Source organism: Sorex araneus, chromosome X (genome assembly GCF_027595985.1).
Source record: "Sorex araneus isolate mSorAra2 chromosome X, mSorAra2.pri, whole genome shotgun sequence".
Lineage (NCBI taxonomy): Eukaryota > Metazoa > Chordata > Mammalia > Eulipotyphla > Soricidae > Sorex > Sorex araneus.
Genome location: NC_073313.1, coordinates 73048170 through 73067048, shown reverse-complemented (window position 1 = coordinate 73067048; position 18879 = coordinate 73048170). Strand labels below are relative to the sequence as shown.

The 18879-nt window shown below is 41.8% G+C and overlaps 1 protein-coding gene across 13 annotated transcripts in view; it reads left to right on the top strand.

Annotated features, from left to right (window-relative positions):
• LOC101543559 (melanoma-associated antigen 10-like) overlaps positions 1-18879 on the top strand; it is a 176612-nt gene that overhangs the window by 37668 nt on the left and 120065 nt on the right. The window contains exon 5 of one of the 13 annotated variants that reach the window (XR_008627359.1): positions 7008-7329. The exons of the other annotated variants lie outside the window; for them this stretch is intronic. The gene's annotated coding sequence lies outside the window, so the exon portion shown is untranslated. Of the gene's footprint in view, positions 1-7007; positions 7330-18879 lie in introns of those variants that run through there. 13 annotated transcript variants of the gene reach the window in all.

Sequence of the window (18879 nt, the reverse complement as noted above, 5' to 3'; positions counted from 1 at the left end):
GATATGAAAGGAATTCTGGGACTGGAATATGATTATACTGGCAAATGAGCACTGGGCTTGTTTGAGCATGTTGTAATTAGTGTACAAACCTGAAAAATGTTTTTTTTTTCTTTTTAGCTCTTCATTATGTTGTCCTATTCTCTGGACATGAACATTTGTTCTCCTAATTTCTTCAGTGGCAAAGGATAGAATAATGAATTGCCTTTAATAACAGTACTGACAGTGATAAATGATAACTCTTTGTTTTTATAGGTATGAGTGACACATCTCATACACATAAGCTCTTCCATTGAATACAGCTCACCTTGGACTGGATGGCTGTTTCCACCCAGGTCGACCTTCTTTCATTTAGTCGATGGGACTACCTATGATCCCCTCATTTAAAGGCTGCATTCAGTATGATAAAGCATTTAGCCAGAAGATATTTCTTGAGTCCATTTACTTGGCAAAGAATTCTATTAGGTGATGGAACATAGAAATGGTCCTCAGTCACCACTACAATATTAATGCATTTATAATCTCATAGGAGCTGAGGGGTGCCTAAGGAGAGCTCTCACATTAGATAGAGACCAAAAGTGTCATAAAGAACATAGAGTTATTGAGGTTCAGAGAAGGGAGTGAATATCTCTAGTTGAGGGAATTTAGGAATGTCTTCCTGTATTCATCATTCATTCAAGAAGCACCTGAGGAAGAGGTTATAACAGAGACAAGCCACAGAGACAACTAAAACATAATCTTCCCTGAAAGAGTTTAGCTTCTAGAGGAAGGCAATACCCATGTTCATGAGAGCAAGCCAAGGTGAGGCTAAGTGGCTCATTAATTCAGAACAAAGAGCTGAGGGAGTCTAGGAGGTGATACTTTGGGAGATGCAAAGCACGGAGTCTTGGTTGCACCACAAGTTGAGCCATTTCCTTTGGGGAGTTTGTAATCTTGTGAATGCAACTTCCAGTACAGTAATCATTCCCATACCAGGTACTGGGTGCTCAGTGCCCTACGAGAAATTTGGATGAAGGGCTGAAGGAGGACCCAGAGTGGATGTGTTTGCTTCCACCTGGGGCCTCAGGAATGTATTTACCGAAAACGTTGGCTTGAACCTGAATTTATTATTATTATTATTATTGGACTGGAGTGATAGCACAACAGATAGGGTGTTTGCCTTGCACGTGGCCGACTCGGGTTCAATTCTTCCATCCCTCTCAGAGAGCCTGGAAAGCTACTGAGAGTATCCCACCCACATGACAGAGCCTGGCAAGCTACTTGTGGCATATTTGATATGCTAAAAACAGTAACAAGTCTCACAATGGAGATGTTACTGGTGCCCGCTTGAGCAAATCGATGAACAATGGGACGACAGTGCTACAGTACATATTATTATTATTATTATTATTATTATTATTATTATTTTATGCTTTTTTGGTCACACCTGGCGATGCACAGGGGTTACTCCTGGCTCATGCACTCAAGAATCACTCCTGGCAGTGCTCAGGGGACCATATGGGATGCTGGGAATTGAACCCAGGTTGGCCGTGTGCAACGCAAATGCCCTACCCGCTGTGCTATTGCTCCAGCCCCCTGCATTTATTATTAAAGGATGAGTAGAAGTTCAACCGGCATGAAGGTCTACTGGTGAAGGAGGGGATGGTTCAGAGGAGCTGCACAAAGAAACACATGTGACTTGCTCCAGAGACTCCTTACAGTGGCTAGAGTGAACTTAGCTGGGCAGTATTAGAGTCTGAGGATAAACGGAAGCTGTATCTAGATCATGGAAGGTTGTGAGTACCACGTACGACTGGGACTCTGTTGAGTAGGTAATGTGCCTTTTTTCTCTAAGTATGCTTTGGGATTTAGGCTCTATTCATTAAAAGCTAGAATTTTACCTGGGTTCAAGTATTAACCCACACTCACTAGCTATGTGAACTTGAGCAAATAGTATAGCCTCTCCGAGCCTTGATTTTAGTATCTAAAAATGGGCTGTCATGATTAATACCATACCCCATGGGTATGGGACATGAAGCTCTAAAGAAAGTTCTTCGCAAGCAGCAATACTAACAGTTGTTAGTGCAGGAGTAATAGTAGATGTGATGATGATGATGATAGTGATATAAAAATGTAGCACTTCCAGAAATTTTTGTGTTGTGAACTGGTGTATTAACTGGTTAGGATTACGTGACCCACTTGTGGAAACCAGCAGTGAGCCACAGGCCATATATCTAAATGATCAGTACTATCCTTTTTTTATAAATATCAAGGATTTGGGCCATAAAATAGCCACGGAAATAACCAGTTCTCAGTAGTAATGGCCCAACCGGAATATTGGCTGCCAGGACAATGGGGGCAGCCATTGAAACGGGTCCAGGATTGTGTCCAATCTAGAGAGCTTCTGGGGGAGTTGCCATCTGTGGTATAAATCACATCAGCAGCAAAGTTTACAAACAGTAGGAATCATGTGTGGTCAACTTAAAGCGGAGCTGAAGGCTGAAGGCCTTGTAAAGAAAGAATTTCATTCCCGTGTTTCAGGAGCCTTAATTTCCAGACCTCTACCTCAAGCCAAAGTTTTAATATGGAAACTAGCCATTAGCAAGTAATATGTAAGTGTTTCCACTGGGGTCGTATTTATAAACACCAGTTACATCCCAAGAACAATGAACTTGGAAAGCTGTGGAAATGCTTTTTCTCCCACTGACCATTTGTGCATTATTGGACACACTTGACAAGTACAGCTGCATTTATCAGGTGGCCCACAATTCCCTATATTCCCACTGTGGGCCCAACTGCAGATTTAGCAGATGGGTGTCAGCATCAATGTAACTCTTCTGACTTGCTGTAGCCTTTGCTTCACTTCATCTGATCTGTGGTCAAAACTAAGCCCACAGGTTGTTGGTATAAGACAGAGGTGCCTTTCTTGGTTCTGGTGGAACCTACACATTTCCCTGCTCAAATGAACTTTATCACAGTGAATCCCAAGATCCCTTTGCAGTTTAACAAGAAGCTCTTGTGATTTCTTTTTATTTCTTTCTTTCTTTTTTTGGCTGACACCTGGCAATGCACAGGAGTTACAGCTGGCTCTGCACTCAGGAATCACCCCTGGCGGATCATATGGGATGCTGGGAATCGAACCCGGGTCGACCGCGTGCAAGGCAAACGCCCTACCCACTCTACTATTGCTCCAGCCCCTTTTGTGATTTTTTGAGACAGAGAGCAAATTAAAATGGATCTCTTTTTGAAACTTCTTGCCCTTATCGTCTCAAAGCTTTTTGCCAATACCATTTTGTAGACCTATAGGAGGGGGGGCTGGAGCGATAGCACAGCGGGTAGGGTGTTTGCCTTGTATGCGACCAACCCAGGTTAGATTCCTCCGTCCCTCTCAGAGAGACTGGCAAGCTTCTGAGAATATCCCGCCCGCACAGCAGAGCCTGACAAGCTACCCGTGGCGTATTCAATATGCCAAAAACAGTAACAACAAGTCTCACAATGGATGACAGTGCTACAGTGCATAAGGAGGGGATCATATTGTATTGGAAAGTTATTTTTATGTGTCTTTTTGAAAACAGGATTAAAATATGGCCCATGGAGTGTATTCTACAGTAATCAAACAGTGACCAAAGATTTAAATCTGACTTATGCATCTGCCATCAGAAAATGGATTTTAACCAATATTCTGTTATTGAAAAAACACTGAACATTTATCAAGGGAAAAATGCCAGTTGCTGCTTCAGAGTTTCTTTTCTTATGAGAGAGAGGATAGTTTAAACAGCTCATATATGTTTAAAACTCCTCCCCATATATATACATATATATACATATACATATACATATATATACATATATATGTATATATATATATGATGTGGCTAATATTCACGATGAAGGTAGACAGGGCCCAGAAGGACATGCCAATGGTGGAAGCTTTCCATAAAAGTGTTTTTGGGGTGAAGGGCATAGATAAAAGGATATGCTTGATAACCTTTTATTATGTGTATTGCAAACTATCATTCCCAAAGGAGAGAGAGAGAGAAAGAGAGAGAGGAAGAGATATATAGAGAGGTGCCTGCTATAGAGACAGGTGGTGGGAACGGGGGTAGGGGGTGGAGGGAAACTGGGACCATGGTGGTGAGAAAAGTACACTGGTGAAGGGCTGGTTCGGGTGTTGGAAAATTATATGACTGAAATCCAATCATGAACAACTTTGTAAATGTGTATATCACCGTGATTCAATTAAAAAATAAAAATAAAACAACTCCCCCTGTAAGTCTTCTACTAAAGTACTTGAGTCTGAAACTTTTGGAGTGGAGATAAGATTGGAGAAATGAGGAGGTACGAGTTCAGAGAGGTGGCATACAGAGGCTAGATTTGGAGAAAAGCTTATGGCACTCCATCCTGAGACCCTACTTGTGTAACCTTCAGTAAGTCTGTGTGCTAACTCCGTTTCTGCATCTGAAAGGAGGAACAGAAAGATCCACTGTAACTCAGCTCTATCCTAAGGAAGATTAATTAAAATGTTACAGGGGAATGATTTGTAAAGGGTAAAGTGTTACTCACGTGTAAGGAATTACTTTTATCATCATGGCTAGTTAGAATTTAGAAAAAAAATTAGAAAAAATTTAAGTGAATCAAAATGAATTAGTTACAAAGTTATTAATGATTTAAAATAAAAATTAATTTATGAATTTATATTGAAATTATTCACTGTATCACTGTATCACTGTCATCCCGTTGCTCATCGATTTGCTTGAGCAGGCACCAGTAACGTCTCCATTGTGAGACTTGTTACTATTTTTGGCATATTGAATATGCCATAGGGAGCTTTCCAGGCTCTGGCATGTGAGCAAGATACTCTCGGTAGCTTGCTGGGCTTTCCGAGAGGGGCGGAGGAATCAAACCTGGGGTGGAGGAATCGAACCCGGGTCAGCCGTGTGCAAGGCAAATGCCCTATCCGCTGTGATATCGCTCCAGCCCATTGAAATTATTAATAAATACTATTTATTATATAGAATAAATCTCAATCATTATCCATTATTTTTAAAATTTTTTAAAAAAATATTGAACCACTGTGAGATAGTTACAAGCTTTCATGTTTGGGTTACAATCTCACAATGATCAAACGCCCATCCCTTCACCAGTGCACATTCCCCACCACCAATATCCCCGGTATACCCCTCCTTTCCCACCCTTCCCCTGCCTCCATGGCAGACAATATTCCCCATACTATCTCTCTACTTTTGGGCATCATGGCTTGTAACACAGACTCTGAAAGGTCATCATGTTTGATTGTTATCTACTTTCGGCATACATCTTTCATCCCGACTGATTCCTCCAGCCATCATTTTTTTAGTGATCCCTTCTCTATTCTGTCTGCCTTCTCCCCTCCACTCATGAAGCAGTCTTCCAGCTATGGGGCAATCCTCCTGGCCCTTGTATCCACTGTCCTTGCATGTCAGCCTCATGTGATGTTCTTCTGTACTCCACAAATGAGTGCAGTCCTTCTATGTCTGTCCCTTTCTTTCTGACTCATTTCAATTAGCATGATACTCTCCATGTCTATCCATTTATAAGAAAATTTCATGACTTTACCTCTCCTAAGAGCTACATAGTATTCCATTGTGTATATGTACCAAAGTTTCTTTAGCACTCGGGGCATCTGTTCTAGGGCACTCGGGTTGTTTCCAGATTTTGGCTATTGTGAACAGTGCTGCAATGAGCATATAGGTATAGATGTCATTTCTACTGTGCTTTTCGGCATTCTCGGGATATATTCCCAGAAGTGGTATTATCCTTTATTTAATATTGACATTTTATATAATATTTAAAAAACTGTAAGACCCTTAAAATTCTTTTCTTAATATGCTAGGTAAATTCATTCATGTAGACATACCTAGAATGCCTCAGTTTACCTTTCAAAATCATGCATGTATATGCATATTTCTTTTGTTAATTTAAAAAAGGAAAAACTTCATTTTTATTTGAACTATTATATATAGATATGAAATGCTAAGAGACATTTTATCTGCATTATGCAGTGACTTTGTGTTCAGGTGGATCTTTTCCCAAGGACTTATTTTATAAGTATCTTATGTATAGCTGTGTCAGGACTGAAATATGCTTTGTGGTTTAAAATAGTTTTCTCACCAATTAGTCTCTGCCCTGCTTTTCTCTACCTCCACTTCATCTTATTTGCTTATGTTTTCCTTTTAAAAAATTTTTAATTGAATCACTGTGAGATAGACCCTAACAAAACTGTTCAAGATTAGGTTTCAAGGTTCCAACACCCATCCCTCCACCAGCGTACATTTTCCAGCACCTGAGTCCCCAGTTTCCCTCCCATCACCCTACCCCCACCCCTCAGTCTGAGACAGAGAGAGAAGTTATTCATGAGTGAATTTCAGACGTACAATATTTATTTGAGCACTCATGCTGTCACAAGTGTCCCTTTTCCTTGGCTTATGTTCCCAGTTTCCCTCCCACCCCCACAGCTTGCCTCTATGGCAAGCACCATTTTCTTTTGCTTTTTATTCTTTACTTTTCCCCCTGTTAGGCACTGTGGTTGACTGTTGCTGATGGGGTATTATGCATTGTCACTTGACCTCCTTTCATTGATGTAAGGAAGTGGTCTGACTACAGCATTTAAATGAACAAACGAACTAAGCACTCTGATATTTCTCCACTAGGTGGCAGTTTAGGGATGTTAAAAGCCTCAGAGATTTCAGGTTTGTGAGGGAACAGCAAGCAGCCAAGGGATGGAGACTTAGAAATTGTGACCAAAGATAGCCTTTATTGTTTTTAAAAACTCTCATTCAAACACCACTGGTTTGCAGTTTTGTATCTATAAAATCATAGAGGTCTCTTTTGACTCTAAGACAGCGAAGCAAATAATTTTCGCAAGTAAGAAACATGCTTGCTTCACTCAGTTGGCTAACAGACTTAATACTCGAGTAAAGGTTTTTGTATCAACTGAGGTCCACATACTGCTTTGTTAAAGCATCAGATAACTACTCTCCCCCACTTTGCAGGTTAATCTGGCTCTACCGCATGGTTTGAATTTGTCTGGGCCCAGCAAGCTACGGAGAGTATCTCACCCGCACGGCAGAGCCTGACAAGCTACCCTTGGCATATTCGATATGCCAAAATTAGTAACAACAAGTCTCACAATGGAGACCTTACTGGTGTTCGCTTGAGCAAATCGATGAGCAACGGGATGACAGTGATCCAGTGATCCTCAAATCAGTCTGAAACAATAAGAACATGTGTGGGCATGGTTAGACAGGACTAAAATTTTCTCTGAACGATGAAATTTGAAGTATGTTGAATTTTGACTTGCTAAAAAAATTTTCCTTTTGGCTCTTTTCACCCATTAAGAAGTAAAGAACATTCTTAGACTAAAGATTGTTTTGAACATTGTGTCCCGTTTATTTCATAGTGTGTCCTGATGTTTTAAAAGCCTTTCTTTATCTTGGATTCCATATTAACAGCAGGGCCTGCGTTGTCATCAGGCATTTGTTCTTGGATTTATGGATATGGCTCATTCTTTATTTGCTAAAAGCTTACAAATAACCAAAGACCTGGCATCTGGACACAGGAAGCCAGACAGTTTCTGAGCTTTGTGGGAGATGCAGGTCTTCATGCCTGGGTTATTTTTTAGTGTACTGATTGAACAGGGGCCGCTGGGGAGGCAGTGGTGGTCTTTTACATACTTTTCCTGGAGGATTTCTTTTTTCCCTTTTTTTTTAAAAAAAATTGAATCACCGTGAGCAACATTTAGAAAACTTTCATGTTTGAGTTTCAGTCATGCAATGATCAAATACCCATCCCTCTACTAGTGCACATTTTCCACCAACGATATCCCCAGTATCCACCCCCCAACCCAACCCTCCCCCTGCCTCTACGGCAGACAATTTTGCCCATCCTCTTTCTCTACTTGGGGCATTATGATTTGCAATACAGATACTGAGAGGCTATCACGTTTGGTCCTTTATCTCCTTCCTGGAGGATTTCTTTAGCTTTCTCCACTGCCACTCCTACTTGGCCAAACCGTTTGGGTGGGTTTGTGAGAAGTCCGGAGTAGCCGGTTTCAGATACTCTACAGCACTCGCTACAGCTTTTGGCAGTCTGCTTCCTTCTGACGGGGTAAGCAGGAGCCGTTGCGCAGACAGCTGTTCCCGGGAGCTGGGCTTGGATCTGCCGGTCGCCACCCCGGTGCTTACTCGCCCTTAAACTCTTTCCAGGCGTCTTGCTGGAGATTCCTAGTGTGCTCAGGCCGCGGTGGCTTCTGCACTGAGCAGCTTGCTTTGCACGCACGCCACTTAGGAAGGGGAGCGACGCTTTGGACGCACCCGGTAGCGGCGGCGCGCGAGTCCTTCCAACACAAAACCCTTTTCCCAACGGGGCACTGCCTTCCAGTTCTGCGTTTTGCCCTCGGCCCGTGCTCCGGGGGACTCGGAGCACGACTGTCCCCTAGTTTTACAGATCCTCTGAGGTCTCTCCTTGAGGGTCTCGGGATGGTTCAGTCGCGGCCGCCTGGACGGGTGCGGTGGGCGGCAACCGCGACTGGGTGGCACGCGGCGATCAAGGTCGCCGGGGACGGTCCCCGTCTGCCCCCGCCCCCAGATGGGAGCCAGCCCACCGAGCCCGCCGAGACGGGACCTCCCGAGAGCCTCGAGCGCGGGGGGCGGGCCCTCTGGGCCTGGAGACTGGGCTGGGGCTCCCGCAGGCGGTGCTCGTGAGTAGGGGGCCGGCGTGGAGGGGTGCTCGGCAGAGACCCGAGGCTTAGGGGATAAAAGATTGCGCGGCCCGGGAGCAGCCGGAGCGCAGGTAAGCAGATCGCCTTTCGGTATTTCTCTTTAAGCCCGACGATTGTCCCCCCACCCTCCCTCGGGACCGCCCGCAGGCATAGCATCGCCTGGCTGGCTGGTGGCCCGCCGCAGATTCCGCCCGCGGCTTCTTAGCCCCAGGCGCCTCCGGCCGGCTGCGTTTGACACTCCCCCCCCACTGGGGCCCAAGCAAAGCTCTTCCCCGACGCGCTCCATAAGAGGGACTAAAGTTCAACGGGGGTAATCAGCGAGAGAAAAGCTCTTGTGGCATGATCTTGAAAATTCAGAGATGATAATGCAACACCCCCTCCAACACCGCCCCCGCCCCCCCCCCCCGCAGCGATGAAGCAAATAGGAAACTGTCCCTGACCTAGCCCTTCTGGGCCACACTCACTCGGCCCTAATCCCGGAGCCTTGGCACATCGCGGCCACTGCGATCTTGCATACGTGGCTCCAAGGCCTGGACAGCACACATCTGCTCAGAATGCAGCCTTGCGTGGCGTGGCCTGGCGTGGCGTGGATTCCTGGCGTGGCTTCCTTGTCCCTCCTCCGCTCCCTCGCTGCGCAGATTGAGAACTGGACTGCAGCTTCTCTGTGCTCCTAGGAGAGCAGCCAGAACCCTGCACACAGTAGGGAGTTTGGAGAAAATTTATGCAACGGCGGGACTGCCTTTGGGATGATGCAAAGTCAGTGATGCACTTTTAAAGGGGTTCAGGCGCTCAGTAATTTTAGTGTCCCAGTTTAAGTCAACCAGCAGGCGGCCTGACACTTAAACGAGGCGCTGGCTAAAAGTTCCCCAAATCATTCTCGTGAGGCAATTTTTGTTGATTTCGTATTGTTTGTTGCCCTGATGTTAAGGGAGGGGGTCTGTCCAGTGGCAGGTTTAGGAGGCCTGGTCGTAATTCAAGCTGGAATGTAGCCAGCCAATAAGACCCCGGCTGGACTCTTCCTAATTCCTTCCATGTGTCTTATGCAGGCCAGTGAAAACACAATCAAGAGGAGAAGCAAAGGAGGGAGTTGTAAAGAAACTATTACTCATGCTTATGTCCTTTTACTTAAAAAGTTTTGGAAGTTTTGGGTGTGGCTAGTCTCCCTAAAGATCAGGAAAAAAAGGGGCTATTTGTTGGAACATTTGCTTTCTAAGAGGAGTTTGCTTCCCTCCAGGAGCTATTACGTCTTTCTTCTAGTTAAGCACTGTCATACTGTAGCACGGTTGTCCCCTTGTTTATCTATTTAGTCTCCTTATTCATCTATTTGCTCCAGCGGGCACCAGTAACGTCTTCATTGTGAGACTTGTGACTGTTTATGGCATATTGAATACACCACGGGTAGTTTGCCAGGTGAGCGGGATACTCTCAGTAGCTTGCTGGGTTTTCTGGGAGGGACGGACGAATAGAACCCGGGTCGGCTGCATGCAAGGCAAACGCTCTACCCGTTGTGCTATTGCTCCAGAAAGTGGAAAATTGAGAAAGTATGGACGTTGCTTTTTAAAAAAATTTTTATTAGTAAATCACCATGGGGTACAGTTACAGACCTACAAACCTTCATGCTTGCGTTTCAGTCATACAATGATAGAGTACCCATCCCTCTACCAGTGCCCATTCTCCACTACCAGTGATCCCAGTATCCCTCCCACCAGCCCAACCCCTTCCCCCCCTACTCCACCGCCTCTGTGAAAGGGCTTTCCCTTTTATTCTCTCTTTCCTTTTGGGTGTTGTAGTTTGCACTAGAGGCATTGAGTGACCATTGTGTTTGATCTATAGTCTACATTCGGCTCGCATCTCCCAACCCGAGATGGTCCTCCATATACTTATTACGTGGACATTGCTGGTTTTATCATGCCGAATGGGTTAGGCTTTGTGTTTGGCTTTACCTCAGAACAGATAAACTGCGCTGAGTTTTATCTGTTCTGAGATTGCCAGCAGAGGGCACTATTGCCACATAGAGTTCATTTTGCTTTTGCTTTTTTTTGGGGGGGGGGGGGAGGATTTGAGATTTACCGAGCTATTAAAAAAGTACTTCAATCCAATAAAAAATAAAGTACACAGGTCTCCCTTGAAACTTTAATTTGAAAAAAAGATTATTATTAAGAACTTATGGATGCCTGCTTGATTAACAACCACTTGAACCATGGGAGGAAAGTGAAAATATTTCATGCCATTGTTGTCAAAGATTAAAACAGCAAGAACAAGACAGCAATGTGATAAAAATTATCTGCATGAGAACCCTAAATTATGTCAAATACCAATAGTTAGGACTTTTTCTTTTGGAATGAGAATGGGAGTAGATTTAGATTTATCCTAAACATGTGCTTTTTTTTATTCATTGCAAACACAAGCCCTTCCATAAATATCAAGACATGTAGATATAACTCTATCTCACCAGAGAGCTATGGTGTCTGACAACCTCCATGATTTTACCCAACAGACTTTTCTATTTTGTTTTTCACCCTTCTCTTCAGCCATCTCATGCATTAGCTTCAATGTGATCGAATGCCAACTTACCCAACACTTTGCTACCTCTGTCCTTGTCCCCTGGGAACTCCCCCCTACTTTTATCTCCCCCTTGCTTGCTCCTTTTCCACACACAACAAATCCTAGTCGAATTTAAATACTGACCCCATTGTAACTGTGGCATGTAGCCCTTAGTTTGTCTACTCGAAGCATTTCTGCAATCAGGCTGCTCTATTCTGTTTCACATGCCAAGGTCTCACATCTTGGGAAAACAGATGGTGTGACCTTGCACTAACATAAAGGCTGGATTCACTGGAAATCTGGAAGGGAGGGAGACTGAAAGCTCTGATCTAGGCTTTAGAGTCAGCTGGAGGGAGCAAGGAAAACTTCCTGGAAGAGGTGGTGCTTGAGTTAATGTGATGATTCAGGGAATCTGGATGATTGAAATAGCCCTTTAACTGTCAGAGAAAGGGAAAAAGTAATGAAAGATAAGTATCATTAGAGAGCATGTTTTATATGGATGAATTTCTTTTAAAAATAAAAGCAAAAATAGAAAAGAAAGCTCAGATGGGGAAAAGTAGATAGAACAGATTGGAGTTTATCCAGTGAGCCAGGGGACTCATGGGAAGGGTTTTAAATGGAAGACTAGATACAATTCTTAGTTTGGAATGGTTGCTTTGAGGCAATGACAGCCATAGGCTTGAGCTGCAGGCAGCTGGCCTCTCAATATGTTCTGATGAGGAACAAGAAGGGTCTGAACCAGGAGAAGACCTGTAAGAAAGGACAGAAGAGGATGTAAAGTAAGAATAAGAGAATGTAAAGTAAGAATGGACAGACTAGGGCAGATTACCCCCACAACTCATTATTTGCAATTCATGGAATGGAATTTCCGTCTTATGTACAAATTGCTATATTTCTCTTTTGTAGAAGACTAAGTTCCTTAAGATCAAAAGTTTATGTTCAGTTAATGGCTTTATTCCTCATTTTACATGGCCTTGTATTTGCTAAGCTATTTGGTCTTTTGAAAATCTGTTTTTAAATCTTTTTTTGCTTTTTGGGTCACACTCAACAGTTCACAGGGGTTACATCTGGCTCTGCACTCTAGAATCACTCCTGGCGACATTCAGGGGACCATATGTGATACTGGGAATCGAACCCAGATTGGCTGCGTGCAAGGCAAACCCACTGTGCTATCACTCCAGCCACATCTCTTTTTAAATCTTAACTTTTAAGAAACTCCACTATAAATCTTTGCTCTTACGTGGTCCCCCCCAAGTCCTGCCAGGAGTGATCTCTGAGCACAGAGTCAGGAGTAAGCCCTGAGCATAGCCAGGTGTGATCTAAATTCCCCATCCTTCATTAATTTCTAAGAAAATGTCAGTTGAATGACCTCTTGTTTATCCTGTTAGCAAATTCTATGTGGGTAGTTTATAAATTTAAGGGGGAGGGGGAATCGGATGGCTCACCCAAACCTTACCACTGCTTAATATTTGTGGATTTATAATTCATTTAATGATTCCCATAGTCTATATTTTGCTAGTTCACCACTCAAGTACATGTGTGAGTTTTGAGATTTTTCTGGATAGTATAATTGATAGCTTAGCCCAGCTTGCTAAAAAACAACCCCCTTTAGCCATATCTGGCTTTTTTGTAACAGGAGCTGTAGTGAATTTAATCTTCTTTGTCCATAGAAATTCTCCCAGGGCGTGGTATTAAAATTTTTTCATTGTTCAATGCTAAAATGATGATAAAACGGGAAACACAGCCCCGAGGTCCTCCTGCCTTTTCAGACATCTGGCCAGTTTGTATTCCACTCAGGAGTATAGAACTCAGCCAACTAAGCATTATTTCTCCCCTTAGAGGAAGCAAAACATTCTTTTCTTGTTTGTTTTTTTCTGGCCATCCTCAGCTGTGCTCAGGAATTTCTTCCTCCTGACTCTGCACTCAGAAATCACTCCTGGAAGGTTAGGGGGACGATATGGGGTGTCAGGGATGGAACATAGGTCAACTGCTTACAAGGCAAGTGCCTTCCCCACTGTACTCTCTCTGGCAAGGCAGTCTTTGACTTCCAGAGCTAGCAGAACTATGAGATTATCATGAAATAATATAATTATATGATTATTGTGAATTATATCTCTCAACCATATAGATAAATTTATACTTTGAATAAATACCATGAGAACTGGAACCCTTGATAATACCACTATTTATGAGCATTCTAATGACTTCATATGTTTACACAGCTGACTGAACTGGAAGGTACCATGAAGTTATTTCATAAATGTTATTCTTCACACTCATTAGGAACCAGAAGTTTACAAAAGTGATGTCCAGAAGTTTACAAAAGTGACGTGTCTTCAATACTGTCTGAGAAAACAGGGGGAAACTTTGACCCCAAGTGAATTTGATGGGTAGACCTATATTCTAGTGTTTGAAGGTCAATTGAATGAAGTTTTGAATCAATGATTTAGGGAGACATTTTTATACCCAGAATGATCAGTTTTTATTTTGTTCACAGCTCTCTTGTTTTCTTTTAACTTCCCCATCACTTATACGGTATGGAAAATAGGTGCTTTATAATAATGATATTACAAAACTGAACAGTGTCAAAATTCAAATACTTTTCATTTGGGCCTAAATGCTCTGAATCTTCTGTTCAGTTTTGAAGAGAAGGGCCGGAATGGCCACTGGTTTGTTCTGCAGCATGTCATAGCCACTGTGTATCACTGGGTGTCACTCCGGAGGCCTGCTGTACCGCAGGGTCTAAGTAGCACCAAGTCTTCGAGTGCTAGTATCCAACTGCCAGTGCTAGTGGCCCAATATCACTGGAGTACTGCTCCCCGACATAACACAGTGTTGTCTTGAGAAGCTCCTTCGAGATAGTAAGAATAACAAAACAATTTTGGAAGAGAAAAGACAACTTTTCTTTTAAATTGTTATTAGAATTTGGGACTTATCAAGCTTTTTTGTTTGACCTCCTGACTTAAGCACTGTATTTCATTTAGAGTAGCTTCCTATCATTGATTTGCTTTTCTTCTATTTTAACTTTTTATACTATATAGAGTGGAGAAGGACTGGAGCGATAGCACAATGGGTAGGGTGTTTGTTTTGCATGCAGCCAATCCGGGTTCAATTCCTCCGTCCCTTTCGGAGAGCCTGGCAAGCTACTGAGAGTATACCGCCTGCACGGCAGAGCCTGGCAAGCTACCCGTGGCATATTAGATCTGTCAAAAAAAAAGTAGCAACAAGTCCTACAATGGAGACGTTACCGGTGCCCGCTTGAGCAAATTGATGAACAGCAGGACGACAGTGCTACAGTGCTAGTGGAGAAAAACACTACAATATAGTAAGTAAACTACAATGCAGCCATGAAACACAAGATTATGCAAATGTACATGTACATGTGCACGCACTCTTTTTTTTGGAAGTAAAACAGATTTCATTTGGAGGTTTTTGAATGGCAGGAGGAATAGAAATGTGGAAGAGAGAGAGAGTAAACATGTTCAAGAGAGAGCACGGCCTTTCGCAAAGACAGAGAAGCCCCTACACACACCTCAGCATTAGATAGTAAAGTACACATCTCAAGAGGGGAGATGTGGGTGACACATGTACTTAGATGCCACATGTGCCCGGCCACGTGGGTGCAAGCAGCACATGGGCTTGGGCAGCATATGCGCCCAGAAACACTTTTTAAAAAACTTAAAAATTCAATTCTTTTTCATTGAATCACTGTAAGATACATAGGTAAAAAAATTGTTTCTGGCTGAATTTGAGTTGTACAATGTTCCAACAACCATCCCTTCACTAGTGTACTTTTCCTGCCACGTTTCCCCCGTTTCCCTCTTATTCCCACTCCACAGTCTGCCTCTGCGGCAGACACTTTTTTCCTCTTTCTTTTTCTTCCTCTTTTTCCCTTTTAGGTACTGTGATCATTTCCAATCATCATTGTCATAGTGGTAGCTTCTCTGTCCTAACTGCCCTCCTTCCCCTGTGACAAGATTCCTACAATGAACCAGTCTTCCTGGCCATTGTTTCTGTTGTCTTTGGTTATTATTCTCATCCTATTTCTTATATCCAATAAGTGAGTGTGTTTGTCCCTCTCTTTCTGATTCATTTCACTCATCATGATACTCTCCATGTCCATTGTAGAACTCAAATTCAATCATAAACAACTTTTTAACTGTATATCTCACAGTAATTAAATAAAAGCAAATGAAAGCAAATTTTATGACTTAATTTTACCCAATGGGTGCGTAATAGTACATTAAGTAGATGTACCATAGTTTCTTTATCCACTCATTTATATTTGGGCACTTGGGTTCTTTCCAGATTTTGCCTATTGTGAATAGTGCCACAATGAACATAGGCATGCAGATGACTTTGCTGCCTTGTGTTTTGGGAACCCTACGATGTAAGTCCCAGGAGTGGTATTGCCAGGTCCTAAAGAATCTCAGTTTCTACTTTGTAGAGGAATGTCCATATTGTTTTCCAAAAGGGCTGGACTGGTCAGCATTCCCACCAGCAGTGAATGACAGTCCTTTTCTCCCTGCACCCGTGGCAGCACTTGTTGTTCTTTTTTTTTTTGCTTTTTGGGTCACACCCTTCGATGCACAGGGGTCACTGCTGGGTCTGCACTCAGGAATTACCTCTGGCAGTGCTCAGGGAATCAAATGGGATGCTGGGAATCGATCCTGGGTTGGCCGCCTGCAAGGCAAAAGCCCTACCCGCTGTGCTATTGCTCCAGCCCCACTTGTTGTTCTTTTTGATGCTTGCCAGTGTCCAGGGCATGAGATGATACCTCGTTTTTGTTTTGATTTGCATATCTCTGAGATTTGTGATGGAGAGCATTTTTTTCATGTGACTTTTGATGATTTGTATTTCTTCTTTCAGGACATTTCTGTTCATTTTATTCATTTTATTCTAGCCAGTTTTTGATGGGGTTGGGTGTTTTTTTTCTTCTAAAGTTATACCAGTTCCTTATACAACTGTGATAATCCCTTGTCAGACGGGAATTGGGTAAATAACTTTTCCCATTCCGTGGACTGTCTTTGTATCTTGGCCATTGTTTCCTTTGAGGTGTAGAAGCTTCTTAACTTAATGTAGTCCCATTTGTTTATCTTGTTTCCACTTGCTTGATCAGTGATGTTTGATCCTTGAAGATGCCTTTTGCTTCAATGTCATGGAGACTTCTGTGTATATTTTCCTCTAGGTACCCTAAGGATTCAGGTCTGATATCAAGGTCATTCATCCATTTTGATTTGACTTTTTTTGTGAGGAAAAAAGAGGAATGAGTTTTTCTTTCTTTCTTTTTTTGTTTTTTTGCATGTAGCTGACCAGTTTTCCCTGCATCACTTGTTTAAGAGGCTGTCTTTGCTCCACTTCATTTTTTTTGCTCCTTTATCAAAGAGTTACTGATCATACACATGTGAGTCTGTCTCAGGATAATCAACTTTATTCCATTGATCTTAGAGTCTGGATTTATTCCAATACCATGCTGTTTTAACTGCTGCCACTTTGTAATACAGTTTGAAAGTGACACCTCGCATCTTCCCCCCTCCAGGATTGCTTTAGCTATTCCTGGGGGTGGGGTTACTGTTCCAAATGAATAAGTGTTTAATATATTTTTTTTGAAAAATAGCATGGGTATTGTTATAGGGACTACATTAAATCTGTACAGTACTTTTGGGAAGTACTGCCATTTTAAAGATATTAACCCTCCTAATCCATGAGCAGGGGACGTGTTTCCATTTCTTTGTGTCCGTTTTTATTTCTTGAAGTAGTGATTCATAGTTTTCTTTGTGTATGTCTTTCACTTCTTTAATTAAGCTGATTTTTAGATAGCGAATAGGATCTTTTTAGCATCTTTTTCTTCTCTTTCAATTTTTGTATATAGGAAAGCCAAGGGATTTTGCATATTAATTCTGTAGACTGTCACGTTACTATACAAATATATTGTTTCTAGGATCTTTTTTGTAGTATCTTTAGGATTTTCTAAATATTTTATCATGTCATCTTAAGATAGTGAGAGCTTGACTTCCTTTCCTCTTTGGGTGCCTTTGATATCTTTTTCTTGTCTAATTGCTATGGTACTACCAGTGCTTAATTGAATAGAAGTGGCCAGAGGGTCAATCTTGTCTTGTGCCTGATCTTAGAGGGAAGGCTTTTAGCTTTTCTGAATTGACTATAATGTTTGCTGTGGACTTTGGTAAATTTCTTTGGATATACTGAATTCCTTCAATTCCCATGTTGTTGAGAGTTTTTATCGCAAATGGATGCTGGATATTGTCAAATGCTTTCTCTGCAGCTGCTATTGATTTGATCATATGATTTTTATTTTTGATTTTATTAAAATGGCGTTTAATGTTGATTTATTTGCATATGTTAAACCTTCCTCACATCCCTGAGATGAATCAATCCTACTTGGTCATGGTGTATGACATTTTTGATGTATTTTTGGATTCCATTTGTTAGTATTTTGTTGAGGATCTCTGTGTCTGTGTTCATCACTGATATTGGTCTATAATTCTCTCTGATTTTCTGTGGTGTCTATGACTGCTTTTGGTACAGGGTGATATTTGATTTATAGAAACTTTTTGGGACTGTTAATGTTTCTTAAGTTTTATGAAGGGGCCTGGAAAGAGTTGGCAGTAGGTCCTATTTCAAGGTTCGAATGAATTCACTGGTGAATCTTTTGTTTTTGAAAAGACCTTTTATTACCATTTCAATTTCCTTGACAGTTACAGATCTGCTCAGGTATTCCATATAATCTGTCTTAGCCATTGGAGGTTATAGGAGTCCAGAATTTATATATTTCTTCTAGGTTCCCTTGTTTGTCACATAAAAATTCACAAAGATCATCAGAGATTTCTGATGATCCTTTGAATTTCTGTGTTGTCTATTGTGACATGCCCTCTTTCATTCCTGATTCAATTTATTAAGGTTCTCTCTGTGAGTTTTGCTAGTGTTTTTTGATCTTGTTTATATTTTCAAAGAACTAGCTCTTGGTTTTATTAATATTTTACATTGTTTTGTATTTATTTCAGTTTATTACTTTCTGCTCTAAATTTTACTGTCTCCTTCCTCCTGGCTGCTTTGAACTCCTTTTGTTGTCATTGTACTGTTTCTTAACTTAGCAGTCAAGTATTTATGTGGTTCATTTCTTCTTTCCTGGTGAATGCTTGCATATCTATGAACTTTGCTCTAACACCGATTTTTTTTTATCCCACAAGTTCTGGTAGGTATTATATTCACTTTTTTCGTTTCCATGAATCTCTTAGTTTCCATTTTGATTTCCTCTCTGACGTTTGTTTAGTAATGAACTATTTAATCTCCAAGTGCTTGAGTTATTTCTGTGTTTCTGTTTGTGATTAACTTTTACTTTCAATGCATCATGTCTGAGAAGGTAGGTGATATGATTTCTATGCTCTTGACTATGTGGAGGTATGTTTTGTGTCACAGGATGTGGTCTGTTGTGGATGATGTTCCATGTGCATTGAAGAAAAATGTGCATTAGACTCTGAGGATAAAAAGCCATGTATACATATATACTGTATCCTCCATTTCTTCCTTCAAAGAAAGTATTACTTTAGAGAGCTTTAGTCTAGTTGATCTGTCTATAGGTA